The sequence below is a fragment of the Peromyscus eremicus genome, chromosome X (genome assembly GCF_949786415.1).
Source record: "Peromyscus eremicus chromosome X, PerEre_H2_v1, whole genome shotgun sequence".
NCBI classification, from domain to species: Eukaryota; Metazoa; Chordata; class Mammalia; order Rodentia; family Cricetidae; genus Peromyscus; species Peromyscus eremicus.
This window is the reverse complement of record NC_081439.1, coordinates 93800951-93820609: the sequence shown is the minus strand read 5'-3', so window position 1 is coordinate 93820609 and position 19659 is coordinate 93800951. Positions and strand designations below refer to the sequence as shown.

The 19659-nt window shown below is 36.4% G+C and overlaps 1 pseudogene; it reads right to left on the bottom strand.

The window, feature by feature from the left end:
- Nucleotides 1-224: 224 nt before the first annotated feature.
- On the bottom strand, nucleotides 225-9188 carry LOC131900145 (heterogeneous nuclear ribonucleoprotein H2-like; annotated as a pseudogene).
- Between the last annotated feature and the right edge of the window lie 10471 nt (nucleotides 9189-19659).

Here is a 19659-nt window from a genome sequence, read left to right as displayed (position 1 = left end):
GATTTCCTAAATTCCTTCTGTTAAACAATGAAATAGCTAGTGGCCATGGCACTTCATTTAGAGTTGTCCAGAAGGAAAGTCATCCTCAGAAAAGAAAAAGAAATGTCTACTCCTTGGTGAAATGGGAGTGTTAGAAAAGGGAATAGGAAGGGAATTAGGGTAGGAAGATGCATCCCTGCCTCTTCTCCATAGATTGATACCTGGGAAATCAGGTGCTGAGGTGCTCAGGAAGATTCATGCAAAGCAGACAAGGCCAAGGAAATGCAGTTTAATCTCTTCTTAAGGATGTAGAATCTTCTGGAAGGTGAATCTTTAGAAACGGTTTGATTATCAGAATCTTTCTCAACTCCCCTGAGCTATGAAAAATAATTAGGCATTACCAGTTTCACCCTGAAAATGCAGATCTCTGGAGGTTGAGGCTGGAAACCCGTCATGAGTTATTTCGAGGTCAGCCTGGGCTACATTGTCTCTCAAGGTCAGCCTAGTTTACAGGGTAAGATTTTATAAAACAAAGAGAGAGAGAGAGAGAGAGAGAGAGAGAGAGAGAGAGAGAGAGAGACAGAGACAGAGACAGAGACAGAGACAGAGAGACAGATACAGAGAGAGACAGAGACAGAGACAGAGACTGCTTCAGTTGTTAGAATAGTATAGACATTCCTTAAAGATCATTCCACACAATGATTCCCTTAATATCAATTACAGAGTAAGTTTTGGAAGCATGCCAAAGATATTTCTCATTTTCATAACCATGCTGGAATATTGAATCTATGAAGTGAAAAAAAAATCCCTTCCCATATCAAAAAAGACTGCTTCCCCCACCCTAGGTAGTCATGAGTAATTGCTCTTTAGATTCAACTTGTATTTTTTTCCTCACCGATTACTTATTACACAGCTGTTACACTTGTTTCCCAATTTCAGCATTATAATTTATCCCATTACATATACTTACCTTGTTTCAGAAAACCAATGAAGTTTACTCAATTAGATATCACTTTGATGTAAATCCAAAATTACTCCAGTTAACATCTGTATGATATTTGATAAATCATTTTTCTCTTCCAAATATGGCCTGTATGCATTCACTTTCAAGGTATCTATTATCTCTCCTGCAAAATAAATTGCTTGAAACATGTTGATGATTTTATTGCCTTCTGTAATTTTTTTTGAATTATCTTGCACGGTATCATCATCCTTAATTCAATTGTCACGTGTTAGTTGATGCTAATTCCTTGGAACTAGATTTGTGTTTGTACTGTTTCCAAGGAATGTTTTAAACAAACCAATTGCTTCTATCTCATTCTTCTGTGTTTTCTGACAGCTTCATTCGCACACAGTTTTCTTGCATTATTTTCATATGTAAGTGCCCAAGTAATTGCCACATGTCTTTTTTTTAAATATCTGGAGACAGAGAAATATCTTAATGCCTCTTTATAACAGTACTGAGAATACAGACAACAGTTAAGACAGAGAGAGATGTACTATGCTAAGTAGTGCAGTTTGACTGACAGTGACCTTATAGAAGTATCAGTCTCTTTTAAAGTAGCCATATCTCCCCCTCTTTCTCCTGAGCTTTCTATTAACATGTGTGTTCACATGCCAGGATTTGCTATACACAATGTTTGCTTTAGGGTTATGGCTCAAAGTATTATGCTAACTTATTCACTAGAGAGAATGGTGGGAGAAATAGTTTTTCTAGGTGGATATTGCGTGTTTTATTATAATTTTGATAGTGATAGTCATTGTGAAAATGAATGCTTTTACAAGCCAGCACAATATTATCTATGTAGTGCCAATCATGTGCTTAGGAACTTGTGTATCATTAATCTGCTAATAGAATATAAGAAAGCTATTATAATCTCATAAACAGCAACATTTAATGATACCAAGTGTGCTAGACAATTTTTTTCAACTTTTTGCAAGCTATAGTCATCTGAAAGAAGGGAACCTTAATTAAGAAAATGGTTCCATAATATCTGGCTATAGGCAAGCCTGCCGAGCATTTTCTTAATTAGTCATTGATGAAGGAGGGCCCAACTCATTGTGGGTGGTGTCATCCCTGGGCTGGTGGTCCTAGGCTGTATAGGAAAGCAGGCTGAGCAAGTAGTGAGAAAGGCAGTAAGCAGCACTCCTCTGTGACCACTGTGTCAGCTCCTGCCTCCAGGTTCCTGCCCTGTTTGAGTTCTTGCCCTGACTTCCTTCCATAATGACCAGTGCTGTGGAAGTATAAGCCAAATGAGCACTCCCTGCTCACCTATCCAAGTTGATTTGATCATGGTGCTTCATTGCAGCAATAGAGACTCTAAGATATCAAGTATTGTGGCAAGTGCTTCATAAACATTTTCTCACTGACTTCTCATCATAACTTTAGGAGTTTAATATTTCCAGTCTATTTAGTTTAATCATAAGTAAAGTGAGATTCAAAACGTTTAAACATAGTATTTACTGTCTACTGTTATTTAGCTGGTAAAAAAAATTGGCTAGAAGAAATGAGAAAACTAATAAGCAAACATATAATAGAGTTAAAGTGTGGTAGGTAGAAGAATATTCAAGTTGATAGGATTTATCATTGGTAAGAAAATAGATCAAAATATAAATTAGTATATCTGCAAGTTTTAAACTTCATGAACAGGAATGATTTCTAAATGGAGAGAACTGTAATTTCACTACTGTGTAATTTTGTTATGAATTGTAAATATCTGATATGCAGGATATCTGATGTGCAACCCCTGTGTAAGGGTCATTTGACTCCAAAGAGATCACAACCCACAGGTTGAGAACCACTACCTTAAAGGAATAAAAGTCAGGCTGGCTTCAAATTTAGCTTTCATGTCTTCAGTTTCTAAAAGACAATACAAAAAGTAACATTCCCTAGTGTTTTTCACATACTAGGAATTGAGTCCATTGCATCATTCATATTGCCTGTCGCTATCAGTCTTCACTGTAGTGTTATACATTTAGTAGCATTTAAAAATATAGCACTCCTTTCATTGCAGTATGTACATTTACAATGTATTTTAATATACATATTTATGGAAAAATGATTATCATTGTTAAATCAATTAACATCTACTATTTCATATAGCTACATTTTTCTCTAATTTTGTTTTAAAATTAGCACACATTATTAAGTCATTTTTACAGCTTCCCTTTCCCCATAACTTACTGTCTCCTTGAGTTTTAACTCTTCACTTGAAACTGAACAGCAAAGGTAAAAATTGACGTGACTTCTCAAGTTTATGTGGCCAGGTACGTTGCAGGATCAAACCTCAGCCAGTCTACTAGAGTCTATCCCCATCCTCTTGCTGTGCCAGTGTTCTGTCAGATGTGCTTTGGTATCCCTGTTCTCAGTTGCTTAGAGTCTGTTTTATACCCCAGTCCCTTACACTGTGGCTTGTCATCGCCTATAGGCTCAGATATCTGAATGTGGGAGCTGTACAAAAAAATTGGCAACAATTAAAGGACTCTGAATGCAGCAGGATCAAAATTCAATTCCAAGTCAAACATGTAATGAAAATAGCTCTTGGGGGCAGTGCTTGCCCTTTAGCTTGCTGCTGGCTATACAACATGCTCACATAGTTTGCACATGACACTTTGTCAGGCAATGCCAACAAATGCTTCCCAAATCACCTTGCCTCTGATTTGAGACTACTGCTTGCTATGAATTGCAGTATTCTACCGTATATACAAAGAATTTTATCCTCATAAACAGACATAATGGATTAAATACAGAAATCACAGAATTTAATATTTCCTTACCAAAATTCCAGAATGTTTGATTTTGAAATTCACTGAGTTACTCACTTGAGTTTTGTAAGTATTTATTAAATGATTCTTGGTTGGGATTAGACAGAGAATTTGCATCTACTTCTGAACAGGCCTTGAACATACTTCTCTCATTTAATATTGTGTGTCTATGGTAAGTGGCATCCTCATCAGTGATGACTGTACCATATTGACCATATATTCAGCCAAGATTTGATTATTCACCTCAAAATAATAAATTATATGTATATACATATATATATATATCACTTATGTGCAAATTTGCTTTTATTTTTAATATATGGTAAATTGTATATATATATATATGTCTCAAAGAAATTTCAAAACAAATTTTTTGATTTATTATGACTAAATGTTTGATTTGTGTACCTACTTTATATATCTATACACCAAGAATTATTTAAAAGTTTCTGGGGTGAAAAGGGTTGCAACTGAGAAAAATGTGAGATTCTATAATTTACATGTTTTTTTTTTTAATTTGGCTTAACCCAACACATACATTATGTCCTCATATCAAGATATGGATGCCTTCTCTAACACCTATTTACAATCACCTTCCACATTCTATGTCTGGAATGATATTAGCTTTAGAACTTAAAGTTGTTTTTGGCTATTTCATAAGTAAAATATTACTTCTGAGATCCAATCCTGACAGCAACCAAAAAGTGTTTGTTCTGGTTCATTGTTCTGTATTCTGTTTTTTGTCAAGTTTACTTTCATTCCTCCATCTTCTGTCTTGTCTTAAGCTTGATATACAATTTATAATGACCTTGTTATGCATAGATACATGTGGTGACCAAAGAGAGTTTCATGTTCAGTTTGGATAGATACTGCTGGAAGCATTGCTTGATTAAAGGGATGGGTGACTTTCTCACCAATATTTGTCATATGAACATTCTCCCTCTTTGACATAAAATGATATCAAGAATCAAGACTTTGAGGCCGGGCGGTGGTGGCGCACGCCTTTAATCCCAGCACTCGGGAGGCAGAGCCAGGCGGATCTCTGTGAGTTCGAGGCCAGCCTGGATTACCAAGTGAGTTCCAGGAAAGGCGCAAAGCTACACAGAGAAACCCTGTCTCAAAAAAACCGGGGGGGGGGGGGGGGAAAGAATCAAGACTTTGAAAATGGAAATTGTTTTCTTCTAACACATTGCTCCTTAGACTTTCAGAAACAGCATGGGTTTACAAACAAAACACAACCATGAATGGAATATTTATGATAATATTTGCATACATGAAAATTTACAAAGTAAACACTTCTTTATTTATATGAAATTTGATATCAGACAATGGAATATCTGGGGTCTTTGAAATTAGCCAAGGAGTTTATCTCTAGAGACCTTAGTTTCCCTCATAAAGTGGCATATCTTTGGAAGATTAAATATGCATGGAATGAACAAAGATTCAGTTCAAATTTTGAGTTTTAGCATCAGTGTGACTTTGGAGAAAATGCATCAAATTCTATGAGTCTCAACTTCCAGATAAAATGAAACTTGGAGATTTTTATTACTCAATTCAAAGTGGGATTGGACAAATTAAACCAGATGGTGCACACTGTAACACCTGAGATTGTTCCTGGTAAGCATGCAAATAATGGTACTTACTCATCTGCCTTCTCACTTGGTTATTTTGAACATGTCAAACAATCACAGCAGAAACATACTGGGTACTCCAGAAGGTAGCTGATTCAATCTGTTAAGCAGTGTCAATAATGTACACAGGTGTATAATAGGATTTATCATACTCATCATGATTTCATACATTTCAAAGTGCCTTCTGTCAGATCTGTATTTTTGACACTTTCTGAGGTAAATGAATACATTAAAGAAGGATGCAAATCCTGGAATGGCTAAAATTGGATCTTTATAGTCCAAAGGGAGAACCATGAAATTTCCAAAATTAACTAAAGATTTTAAACTTGAGCAGTACAAGATTTCTTACTCCTAGTTGTCTCCCAGACATGCATTATAGAGATAAACCTCAACTCTTTCCTATTTAGACAAGTCCTGATAAAATGCAATCTGAATGTAGACATTATGGGATTATAGTTGAACATTTGAAGTACAGCCTACAGATAGCTATGAGATTTCAACATAAAATACCTAATATATCTTTGTTTCTTATGCCAAAATGGTTTGGGTGGGGAAAACCATCATTTTATAATAATTTGCTAAAAATCATTTTTTTCTGGTTTTCATGATACATTTTCCTGTTTCTGATATCTCATCATATTTAGGTAACATGTTACCATTTGAAATAACTTGGTACACAAGGCAACTTCTAAATTTGTTCCTTTCTTCTTCAACATCTTCTATTGCATATTGATCCTTAAAATTAGACATTCTTCTATGAGCTGAAAACCAAGCCTCTCTGACAAAGATTAGAACAGCCTACATATATGGGTACACACACACACACACACACACACACACACACACACACATACATACGACAATTTGTAATAATTACAAGTTAGCAAAATATCTATAGCAAGATCTTTCCTGGAACTATGACCTCCCTAGTGGTGTATGGGCCTTTGACCAAGATTACATCACTAGACATGCAATTCTTTCCTGTGGAACAAGCCTCAAATTCAGTCAGAAAGTGGTTAATTACTCCATAACAGTCACACCACTATTGTGCAAGTGTGTACATCTTACCTGACAAGTCGCTGTTACAAGAACAGCCTGCATAGTCTCTCATGAAAGACAGCCAACAGGGACAAACTTTACAGGTTGGTTTGAGATTGCTTTTCCTATGTCCTACAGTCAGGAACAGGATCTTACCATGTACTTATGGTGGGTAACCAAGAGTGATGTCAACAGTATGTATTGTTTGGGAGACTTCTTGGGTCTTTCTGACCAATAACTCATAGGGAGTCATTCCATGCCTTGTACTGTTATTTTCATTTGGCTTAGCATGTCCCTTTGGAGTCTACCCATTCAGGGAGACTCAATTTGAATTATTTTCATAAAAAAGTTGTATTTTGAAATTGAGGTACAGGGTTTCCATAAAGTTCTACTGTACAGTCCATTGGAGAGAGTAGGGGCTTGAAGTTACTCACTATCACTGAGTTGGACTAGTCTGTGTCTTGAAGTCAAGTAGCATGATTTAATGAAATAAATTATGTTGGTGTTTGGTGTGCATATATTTAAGCTTGGGTAATTGTTCCATTGATCAAAATTGGAATCAACCTAGATGTCCATCAACTGATGAATAGATAATTAAATGTACTACATATGCATGATGGAATTCTATTCAGCTATGAAGAAACATAAAATTGTAAAGTGTGCAGGTAAATGTATGGAACTGGAAAATATTATACTGAATGAGGTAATGCCATCCTAGAAAGACAAACAATGTATATTTCCTCTCATATGTGGATTCTACTTTCAAATTTCTTATTTTATGTATTTATTTTCATTATTTATTTATTTATGTTGCTTTTCCACATCCATGCCACTATTTGATAGTTGTGTTCTTTTTTCTTTTTTTCTATTAGTATTTTTTATTAAGAAAAATTTTATTCATTTTACATACCAATCACAGATCGCCCTCTTCCCTCCTCCTGCCCTTCCAGCCTACCCCCTCAACCCACCCACCCCCATTCCTTCCTACAAGAATGTAAGGCTTCCCATGGGGAGCCAGCAGAGCCAGGTACATTCAGTTGAGGCAAGTCCAAGCCCCTTCCCCTGTATCAAGGGTGTTCAAGGTGTCCCACCATAGGTAGTGGGTTCAAAAAAGTTCGCTCATTCACCAGGCATGGATCCTGATCCTACTGCCTGGGGGCCCCTTAAGAAGATCAAGCTACACAACTGTCTCACTTATGCAGAGGGCCAGCCCAGTCCCGTGGAGGCTCCACAGCTGTTGGTCTAAATTTCATGAGTTCCTACTAGTTTTGTTTAGTTGTCTCCATAGGTTTCCCCTTCACGATCTTAATGCCCCTTGCTCACAGAATCCCTCTTCTGTCTCTTCAACTGGACTCCTGGAGCTCGGCCTGTTGTTTAGCTGTGGATCTCTGCATCTGCTTCCATCAGTTACTGAAAAAGGATCTATGATGACAGGGTATTTACCAATCTAATTCTGAGGAAGCCACAGCTCCCTGAGACACCATGAGCACTACCGCTTGCCCCGCTGTAGAATTCAAAAAGAGTTCTACATAGCTATGATCATAAGCTCCTCCACCTGTCCCTGCAGTAGAATTCAGGAAGAACTCCACATACCTGTGCTGCATATTAGCTTTATCCTTTGCCATAGCTGCCACAGCATCTTCATGAATAGCAAACTCAACATCTGCCTCACCTGTAACTCTGCCACCCGGTCCTATTTCAATATGTACTCTCATGGGACTAAGAGGTGAGAAGAAATTGTAAATATCATTCTCAGTGGCTCTGTATGGCATCCCCCTCATGAGTACACAGTGCCCAGTGGTGCTCTGGAAACTGGACCCGCCATCTCCATATCTATGATCAGACATTCCTGAGAAACAGTAATTTAGGTCTCTTCCAAATCTATCAGAACCAAAACCATACACGTCATTGTAACCTCCATAGTAATCATAGCCTCCACACCCTCTACCATAGGCACCTCTTCTCATTCTTTCTAACCGGGCTCCTCTGCCAATGCTATTATTATACCCTCTTCCAGCCCCTGGCCTATCATAAGGACCCGGGCGCTGCATAGTCATGAGATTTTGAGGGGGATCATAGTGGGTTCGGTCTTCAGCTCTGCTACTCTTGAAGATTTCTTGCCTTGTGTTTCTTTAAGGCCTTTTCAGCTATGGTGAAGCAAACTGCACAGACGCCTCCTCTGTGCTCCGCCCCTGAAAGGTCACCAGCAGTGTGAAAAGAACTGATCAATTTCTTCCTTGCTACAGTCAAATGAGAGTCCTCCAAGCTGTACGAAGCCATCATTGGCAGTATTAGGACTATTTGGACCTGTACGCTTTAACACCCAATCCATTTCAACACTGTAGGACTTGAATACTTCAATATATCTGTGTCCCATGATTTCTCTGTCTTTCTTTAAAGCCAATTTCACTTCATCTTCAGATTTAAGTTCGACGAACGCTTCGCCACTTGGTCTGCCTTCTCTGGGGTAGATAAAACAAGCACCTGATGTGCCATTTTGGATTTTGCAGTCAGAGAAGAAGCGCATCACTTCTTCGGCTGAGCAGGACCAGGGTAGGCCCCTGACCTTCACCACCAACCCCTCCCTACCCTCTGTGCTCAGCATAATGGTGACTGTTGGGCTCTTGGTGGCAGGCTTGACTCAACACAATTTCAACGTGGCCTTTGACCCTGCTAAAGTTTCTTCCAGGAATCTGGTCGACAGAAATACTTAAAAATGTTTGCTGCAGCACTCCAAGGAGACCGGGGGATTATCATCCTTCTTCCCTCAAACGGCTATAGTGAGACAATAGACGACCAGAACTACTTCTGCTCACGTAAGCAATTGATCACGTGAGTGCCTACGTCATGTGAGATCTCGGTTACTTGAGCAACTCTCACAGCTGTATTCTTAATGATGACCATTCTGACTGGGATGAGGTAGAATATTTGAAGAAGTCTTAGTGTGCCATTTATGATTGCTAAGAAAGTTGAACACATTTTAAAAGACTTATTTATTTAGGGGTGAAATATTCTGTAGATATATGTTAGGTCCATTTGAGTCATAATGTCTGTTATCTCCATTATTTGTTTAGTTTCTCGAAGGATGACCAACTCACTTATTTTTATTTAACATGTATAAATGTTTTGCCTGCATGTAAATGTGTGTACAGTGTATACCACATGTATGCCTGGTGTCCATGGAGGGCAAGATAGGGCATTGGATTCCCTGGAACAGGAGTTACAGATGATTTGTAAGTGCTATGTGGGATCTAGGAACCAAATTGGGACTTCCACAATAGTAACATGTTCTCTTAACAGCTGAGCCATGTTTCTAGCATGTTTCTAGTGGTTGAACATTTCTTACAGAGATTCCTAGCCATTTGACTTTCTTCTCTTGAGAATTTTCTGTCCATTTTCACAGTAAATTTTTAAACTGGGGTTGCTTATTTGCTTAATATTTAGTTTTTTGAGTTATTTATTTTAGACAATAATCCTCTGTCAGATGAATGCCTGGAGAAGATTTCTCATACTATGAGCTGCCTATTCATTTGCTTCCCATTTTCCTCTGCTGTACTACACTTTTTAGTTTTGTGAGATTCCCACATTTTGATAGTTGGTCTTACCTTATGTGATATTAGATTCTTATTTAGAAAATCATTACATGCATCTACAAGTTTAGACACGTTGTCTAATTTTTTTCTGCTAGCAATTTCAGGATACAGGTATTAGGTTGATTTCCTTGATCTATTTGGAGCAGAGTTTTGGTCATGGGGTGAGATAAAAGATCTGGTTTCATTTTTCTGCATATTGAAATGCAGTTTTTCATAACTTTTGACAAAGTCGCCGGCCTTTTTTCTAATACATACTTTTGGAATCTCTGTCAAAAATCAGGTAACTGTTGTTGAATATACCTTTACTCAGGTCCTCAATTGTAGTCCACTAATCTATGTGTTTGTTTTTGTGCCAGTATTGTGCTGTTTTAATTAATGTGACTCTGTAGTATTGTTTGAAATCAGGTCTGCGTTTATTCAGGATCATTTTAGTTATCCTTGAGTTTTTGTGTCATAAATTTCTTTGTGTTTTATTTTTCTATGCCTGTGAAAAATTCTGTTGGGATTTTTATTAGGATTTTGTTGAATCTGTAGATACCTTTTAGTAAAGTGGTCATTTTCATATTATTAATTCTCAGTCCATACCCACAGACTTGGACCATTCTCAACCTTGGTCAGAGAAGCTTCTTTAAGCAGTGGACTATAGTGGATAGCTGTTCCAGCTTGGACCTGGAAGTACTACCCCTGTTGAGGCTTCCAGTAACTGTAATGCCTATGAGGTGGGGCCTAGACAGGAGCCCTTAAGACTCGAGATCTGGATGTGCTGGCTCCCTTGGTTCCTGGTAATCCTGGATGTTGGAGGGTAGACTGAGCAGAGTTCTCTGGAGAACACCACTGAACTGCACTCTACCTCTCCTGGACCCTGTAACCTATCCCTTTACTTGTTGTAAGTAAAGCCCCAAAATAAATCTCCCTTTTAACTACGTGGAGTTTCCTTAATTCTTCCACCCATAGTGGAGAGCAAAAACCAGAGAGATGCATAACTGGTCAAAATGCTAGAATAAAGGATTAAGTGCTCATCGCTAAACAACACATCTACATTAGCTGTTCCCTACTCTTCAGTCTCTGAACATTTTGGAAGAGGAGGCAGAAAGAATTTAAGAGATAATTGATGAGGGAGGGTGACATGAAATCTTCTCTTCTGCACATGATGTAATATCACATTTATGAACTCAATAACTGTGATTACCTGTACACAGATTAAGTCAGTCAAAATCCTGGCAGAGATGGGGCAGATGATCTCAAGGCACCATCCCATGTGGATAACTATTATCAATGCATAGTTTCTGAGGTAGAGAGAATCAGTCTTTAATGAGGATGTGACTTTGATAGATTTCTTATGTTCCAGTGGATGGCTCCACATTCACCCACATATGGGTATCACTCACTGACTTTAGGGGCTATCAAAAAACAAAACAAAACAAAAAACGGAGGATAGGAAGTTGAGAGCTATGTGGTATGGTACATACTATTGGGAAATATGTCATAGATGTGATCATATTTCACTGTACACACATAGAAGTTCTTAAAGCAAAAAAGAAAAGATTTTCAGAGCAAATAAATCATAAAACCAATGGTACAAAAATGCTAAAATGGTAGCAACACACAGTCAATCCTGTGCTATTTGTCGATTCGTTTATCTTTTAAAACAACAATTTTATTAGTTTTGATTGAACTGAGATTGGAATTTAATATCTAAAGAGCTTTGACAGAAAACAAGGAGTCATTTCCTGTGGTGAAATGTAAAATACAAAACTTAGTAATATCAAATATAACACTAGAGCAAGGAGGTGCCTACACACCAGCATGCACAAATCTGAGTCTCTGCATACAGATCACAATCTCAGCAGAAGAATGATAGGTTGCATAGCATGCTATTTCAATGAGTTGTTGGAGCTCATCAAACAAATTTTCACTTACAAGTAAGTATTCAGTCAATATCTTTTGCCTCCAAACTTTTTTCTTCAAAAATATTCTTAACATTGTCTCTGCTATGATTTCCCTTCTGATTGTCATCCTAATTTTAACAGAAATAGTCCTAAATGCATAACAGTATCAATGTGGAATCCAACAGTGATATCTTGATCTGGACATGAAGTCCATAGTAAGGTTGTTTCTCTAGTTTTTCCAATTATTGAATTGTACTTGTTCTCTTTAGTGGCGGCATTTCTTTTTTCTTTGAACTTGATGGATATTGGTAAATTCTGCATCTAATCCACATTATTCTCCTTGTTTCTGAATCTTAAATGAAACACACTATTATCTTTTATCCAAAGGGCCTGAGGAATCTTCAACTGGCTGAGCAAAGCTATTTTGTTTTGCTCTGTTTTGCAAAGGTATTCATTCATTTTGAATGTCAGTGTCAGTCATTTTTAATCAAGAAATACTATAAAGACTGACAAAATGACAATCTTACTACTTATGATAGCCTTTTATACTAATTAGCTTAGCTCCAAAAGCTCACAGTCTATTCCTTACCATCTCCCAAAGAAAAACCTACTTGAAGGACCTCACCTTTCTTTCCCAAATTTTCTTCTTTTCCAACATTCTTTATGGTTTCTTTTCTTTTCATTGTTGAACCTGAAACCTGGACTATTATCTATAATCTGTGAGGGATATACTTATTCTTTTCTGTTGCTAAAATATCTAATTTGATAATATTGAATAAAAATATCTCCCGCTAACTACGTATTCTACAGGGCTCTGCCCTTAGTAGCTTGTAATTATAACTGAACCAATCCTGGGCAATGAGTCCAGAATTCAATTATCATACATACACACACACACAGCACATTTAGTTCAGGCAGTTATAATAGCTAAAGCATTTGTATCCGTGATTTAGAGTTCCATATAGGAAAATTGACTGGAGTAATCTAGATGATCTTGTTAAGCTTATGTAGTATTTTATTTTTAATAAGGTGGCAACTAGAAAAGTGCATATACATTTTTAATTGTGGTATCTTTCTTACCTGAAGGATGAGAAATGTGTGATGCTTTGATTATACATCACCATCAACATTTATACACTCAACTATCTTCCTAAATGAGTTAAAAACATGTTTGGGGGATGTGTAAATGAGCTTCTCCATTGGAATGTAATTGTGTGAATGGATGGAAAATAAAAAGTTAAGTCAGCTGTTATACTAGTTAATCCCCTCATTGCTGTGACAACATGCCAAGCAGAAGAAACTTAACAGAGGAGAAGTATCATTTGGCCCACAGTTTCAGAGGATACAGTCTGTTGTGGTAGGAAATGCATAGTTGTAGATTGTTCCACATCAAAAAATCAAATGGCTGAGGCTCCTCACATCCTTACATCTCAGCAGAATAAGAAACTAGAAAGGGAAATAGCAGTGTTTACATGTCTTTTTCATTCAGTCCAGATCCTCACCCATTGGTGTTGCCTACATTTAGCAAGATGTTCTTCCTTAATCATTATTGGAAATCTCTTCATAGATAATGCCAAAGATATGTGTCATTAATGTTATAGTAATTTCTTAATCCAATTTCAATTTAGACAATCCAAATTGGTTGTCAGAGCTGTGTTTGTTCTGAACTTACTTTAAATTAATATATGCACTTTGTTGTATATAGTATCAATTTTCATTCTTTCCAATTGTGAAATCTGCATACATCTGAGATATTAAGAATGGTATTATTCTGCACCATTCCTCATGTTGATAGGACATAATTTTATTTTGTTAGCGTGTACTCACTAAATGCTTCAAGATATTTATGAAACTAAGTCATTCATTTTACTTAACATTTCAGTATTTAGAACATAGCATTAACATATTTGATTGATAAGACTTCCATAAAATTGGGAGATTAATTGTGCTGATTAATATCTGTCAACTTGACATAAACCCAAAGTCACCTGGGAAGAGAGAAATCTATCAGATTGATCTATATGCATACATGTGTATCATCTTCTTGACTATTGGTTGATATGGGAGAAACTAGTCCAGTGTATGAGGTGCCCCTCTGGGGGAGGTAGTCTTGGGCTGTAAAAGAAAGCAAACTGAGTAAGCCAGTAGGCAGCTTTCTAACATAATTCCTGCCTCTTCTTTGGCTTGAGGTTTTGTCCTGACTTCCCTTAATGGTAGTACATGATTAGAATTTATAAGCTAAATAAACCCTTTCTTCTTCAACTTGTTTTTAATTTTAATTTTATTTTATTTTATGTGTGTGGGTGCTTTGTGTGTGTGTGTGTGTGTGTGTGTGTGTGTGTGTGTGTGTGTGTGTGTTGATGTGCATCACATGTGTGCTGTTCCTGTGGAGGCCAGCATATGGCATCATATCCTCTCCAACTAGAGTTAGAGATGGTTGTGAGCTACCATATGGGCATATGGGTGCTGGGAATCGAACCTGGGACCTTTGTTAGAGCAGCCAATGTTTTTAACTCTTGAGCCAGCTCTCCAAACTTCCTCTCCAAGTTAGTTTTGGTCAATGTTTTATCACAACAATAGATAGCAAAATAAGACAGTATGATAAAGAATGTCTCTATTCTATGTAGCTCCAAAAGTGTACTCTTATCCTACCCACTTTGTTGATGCTTGGTTGTTGGATTGATCTTTAGTATGAAGAAATTCTTTGTTGTTTTTGCCTCTGTGTTTTATGGTACCTCTCCTCTTTCTTATAGTGCCTAAGATGTTTCAATTTTTTTATAATAGGTTCTTCTTTTTATTCACTAGTTTCTTAGTTAGGGTTCTGTGTTCTGTTCAGATTTCTGCATAGGCCTTTACCAAGTGTAGTGCTCAGTACTAAGTAGAAACTTAACGTATGTTGAAGAAATGAATGATCAAAGAAATGACTATTAAAAGATAAAAGATTTATCACTGCAATTTTTGCTTTCACTGTAGAGTACTTTTATGGTATAATATTTCTGGTAAGGAAAAATACTGAATACTCTGAAACACCTGAGGAATTCTTAGCCTCTGTATACAAAAGTCACCTAAACAAATCATAAAATCTATATTAGTTTTCTCAGTCATAAATCATTTAAAGTGACCTTGAGGACATGCCTGCTGATATGATAGAATTGCTATTTCATGCTAATTTATTATTGATTCATACAATTATGAGCAACTCTAACACAAAAAGCCGACTATTATATCAAGTTCTAATGTGATAACTTAGAAAATGTAAATTATGGTACCACTTTACTTCCAAAGATTTGAAAATATAAGTTATGTTCCTCTGAGAAGAGCTGGTTTATACAAAACACTCTATTCATGTCAATGGCTTGGCTGGATGAAAACAAAATTGAAAAACAAAAAAACATTGATACCGTCTGTTTAGAGAATTTCATCTGAACTTTTAAACTATTGATGAGAAAAGTCTTGGTTTAAATTAGTGTAAATACCCTGGTTCTTGAGGTGGCAGGGCAGGAGTGACAGCATCTTTTAGAGTGGGCCACCTCTAGGGCATCTAGGGGGGACTAGTTGGTAGCTGTCCAGGACTGGTGTTGGAAGATAGCACTCAGATCCCTTACTCTTCTTTTACGTTGCCGATGTCATCTATCTATTGTCGCTAAAAACTATAAAACCTCATCTTGGAAACTACCACAGTTCCTTTTATATGAAAGAACAGTATTACAGAAATAAAATTCATCAAAAAATTGGTCTGAGAGTTATGGATTAGCACAAATATGATTCACAAGAATTGAAACAGAGCATTTAAATTACCACTTGTCCTGTTAATATGAACAATAAGCAGGAGATACATAAAAGGTTTCTGGACTGTATTAACATTTTCACAAGAGAATGGTTCACTTTAAATGTGATCATCCTTTTAAAAAGTTGAAAAAACAGAATTACTCCATAACAACATTTTATAACCAATAGATATTGTCTACCCTTTCCCAGTAATTCTCCAAGACCTATACAGGTGTTGACTAAATATTTCTTTTTACAAATCTGTTGCTGAGGAAAGAAATAGTTCTATGTTTAAATTTTTTAAATTTCTTTGCCATAGACTATACCAGAATTCCCAATATTTTTTTTCATGAAAATATATATCGTTAAAATCTTAAAATTATGTTAAGGGAAAATTAGCCAAATTTAGAAAGACAAACATTACATATTGTAGTGCTCATCTTAATTGATCTTAAGTATAAAAACCTGGAGCCAGATGTTGGGGTAAATGCTGAAAGTTCAGAAAAGGAAAGAAATTAGCTACTGCCACCTCTTACCTCTCCAATTCCTCAGTTGGCCAAGCCCCTATCTCCACCCCAATTTATCACTTCCTTTCTCCACCCAGCCATATCACTACCTGTTTTTCTCATCCCAAGTGCTGGGATTAATGGTGTGCGCCACCACTGGCTGGCCTCTAGTGGCTAGCTCCACACTCTGATCTTCAGGCAAGCTTTATTTGTTAGAGCTCAAACAAAATATCACAACAACGTATTCTTTCTTATATAGAGAACTTAAGTTTAAAGTTGAATTTGAGTGTGTGTGTATATTCATGTACCATAAAACCAAAGAGGAGCCCATGGGAAAGAAGAAGTGATTGTAATAGGGGAGAAGGCAAATGTAGCAATGGGATACTCGTGACATGAAAACAGAAGGGGACAATGGAGAAGACAAAGGAAGGATGTCAGCAAGGCAATGGAAGGGGTTAATGAATAAGAACAAATTGTGCATGATAGTGCCATAATTATGCTAGCTTCAACTGACTTTAAGTCATGGGGAAAGGAAAAGGGAATGAATAAGATAAAACAAGAGAGACAGTGCAAGAGAACTGTAATCAAGCAAATTTGGGATTTATTTGCTTAAAAATGTAGGAGTTGTTTCATCTACTGATTTTAAACCTTTCAGTACTTTAATTATACTAGTTATTATTGGGACAATCAATAAATTTAAGATCCAGTGTCTCAAGTAATATTAAAATTTTAAGAAATAGGCAGGTAGTGGTGGTGTATGCCTTTAATTCCAGCACTCTAGAGGCAGAGGAAGGTGGATCTCTGTGAGTTTGAGGCCAGCCTGGTCTACAGAGTGAATTCTAGGATAGCCAGGGCTACATAGAGGAACCCTGTCTTGAACCTCGTAAAAAAGGAAATAGATTTCAGGTAGTGTTAGATTAAATGATAAGCCCTGTTGGTAACAATTTCTAATTATTTCTGCATTCCCATTGTCAGCAGTAAGAATTTTGGGTTAAATTTTCTCCAGTGCATATCATAAATAAACAGTTTAGAAAGATACATTTGTACCTTCACATATCCAATGATGACAGACCAAGTTGAAAGTGTAGACAGTAGCTACTATACAAAAGTATTCCCCAAAGAAGGAATTAAACTTTGAAATGTTAGTTATAAGTTTGTTACAAAACCCTGGAGACATTCAAACAAAATGGCAGGAAATGTGCAATCATTTTCTTCAATAACACTTAACACCGTTACTATTTTGCACCCAAGTTATACATTGTCCGTAAGTGGCTAAAGTTCATTTTTGGATCACAGGTGCACATGTTTCAGTAAAATTGGAGCTTTGTTATTTTGAGAAATGGACACTGATAAGATTTAAAACCATGAATGCAAGCAAGTGTTGCTATCAATGTAGGCAGCCTTCTAAGCTTAATCTTATCAAGGGAACAGATATGTCATTCAAGATTCAAGAAGATGAAAATGGAGCAACTATTAAAATGAGCTGTAGTTAATTAAATGTAGCATATCACAAGCCGTGTTGGAAACATCAAAGAAGCTATGAACACAGTTCAAGTAAAGAAGTGCCAAAGGGAAATATTTATTCATATGGCAGAAAGAGTTCTTAAGTATGCAAAGCTAGAGTGAAAATCCCTGGAACCATCATAGTTATGTTTGTGTACACTCTGTGATGGATTTCAGAACATAAGCTGTGGAGTTACACAAATCTTTTAGCCAGACTCAATCATGTAAAGGCTGTTTTTAGTTTCTAAAAAGAGAATAAACATACTAATTACATAAGTTATATGAGAAATGAACAGGCAAACTGAGTGCAAAATGGTCTATGAGATGGTGCATGCTGACATGGCTCCTTTAAAAATAGTGGTGCTACTAGTACTTCTACCATTAATATTAGAACCATGCTGTGCATGTAACTGTCTCCATATTTTTAACTAAACCCAATGTCAACAATCTTGTATTCCTTTCACTGGGGCCTGTATTGAATAATTTCTTGATTTGCCTCTTTGATTCTTATCATCCTGGCCTTTTGAGACAAGCTGAGTATATTTCTGGGTGTAAATCTCCTCTTCAATGTTTTTATTGCAATATTTTATTCCTGGAATAACATTGACCACAGCTCATTAAATGTACTCTTTGGTGTAAATAAAAGTGCTGTTTTTGTTTTCTGTGCTTAAATTCTGCTTAGTTTTACATAAATGGACTTTTAACTGTACCAATTAATTTTCATATAATTTATTATTTACATACCTGTCTCTTCTAGAAAATATTAGAAGTGCTCAAGTGACATTCCAGTAAGTTTAGTTCTAGAGATCCAGTTTCTATCTTAATAGTAATTCATCATCTCAGCAATAAATGCAGATCTTTGGATTGTGATGAGAACAGACGTTTACATAGGTATCAGCTCAAAATAAATGAGGAGCTACACCATTGCAAACCAGGGAAGGCCTTTCGGAATCACCCTGCAAGAAAGCCTCACTTGAGAAAATGAAATCTCAAAATGAAAATGAGCTTAGTACCACAGATAGTTTGTGACATCTCCATGCTATTTTAAATAGTTATCATTAAGGGAAGAATTGATTGTATTCCCCTCATTGCTTATAAATCTAGGAAGATGGGCTGCCTTCCTGTAACATTATCTGCCATAGATTGACCATATAAACCACCTAGAAAGAAAATATTTTTGAATGTTAGTTTGCATACATAAACCAAATAATTCTTAGTCCCAAATACCACTACTACAGAGGAGAAGAGAAAAGTACAAACAAATAATTTCACATTCTTATGTTTTCAGCAGCTCTGAGGACTCCAGTTGCCTCAGACAGCACTTATATATTAATGAAATTACCAGAAATGAGTTTGAGCCTCCTTTTTATTTTTTGACTCATCCTAGAATAGTCTAGTCTCATTCTTATAATTTGTATATGCCTTAGCATCACACAGAATGATGGCTATTAATACTCTGATTCAAATTATACAATTTTAGAGATAGACATATGGGCATCTTTTCTTTTCATTTAATGAGGAGAGATGTCAGTTTTAGAGTGTAACCTGGATGAGAGGGCATTTTTCTTTCATTAAGCAGCTATTTATTTATTAACTACTACATTCTAGGTCTTGAGCATCTTGAACTAGAGCAAAATGATATTCCTGTATATGCTTTGTGCATAATAGAGCCTTATGTTTGATGGATGAGTGAACTGCATGATGGATGTGACCTAAAAACTGCCTGGGAAAGAGAATTTGTATTCTCAAACTGTGCTTCTCAATTAGACTTATGGATAACTCATTACTGTCATGCAATTTGATGAGCCATGTAATTGGTTAACTTGAAATTGGTGATGGTAAATTTTGTTGTTTGTGATCTAAAGATCAAAGGACTGTTTTTCTCTATTTGATTGAATCATTCCATCAAAAGAATTCAGAAGTGCCCCCTTTGCATTTAAAATAGCATAAAACTAACTTAAGAATTTGCTTCAAAGCAAATTTATGA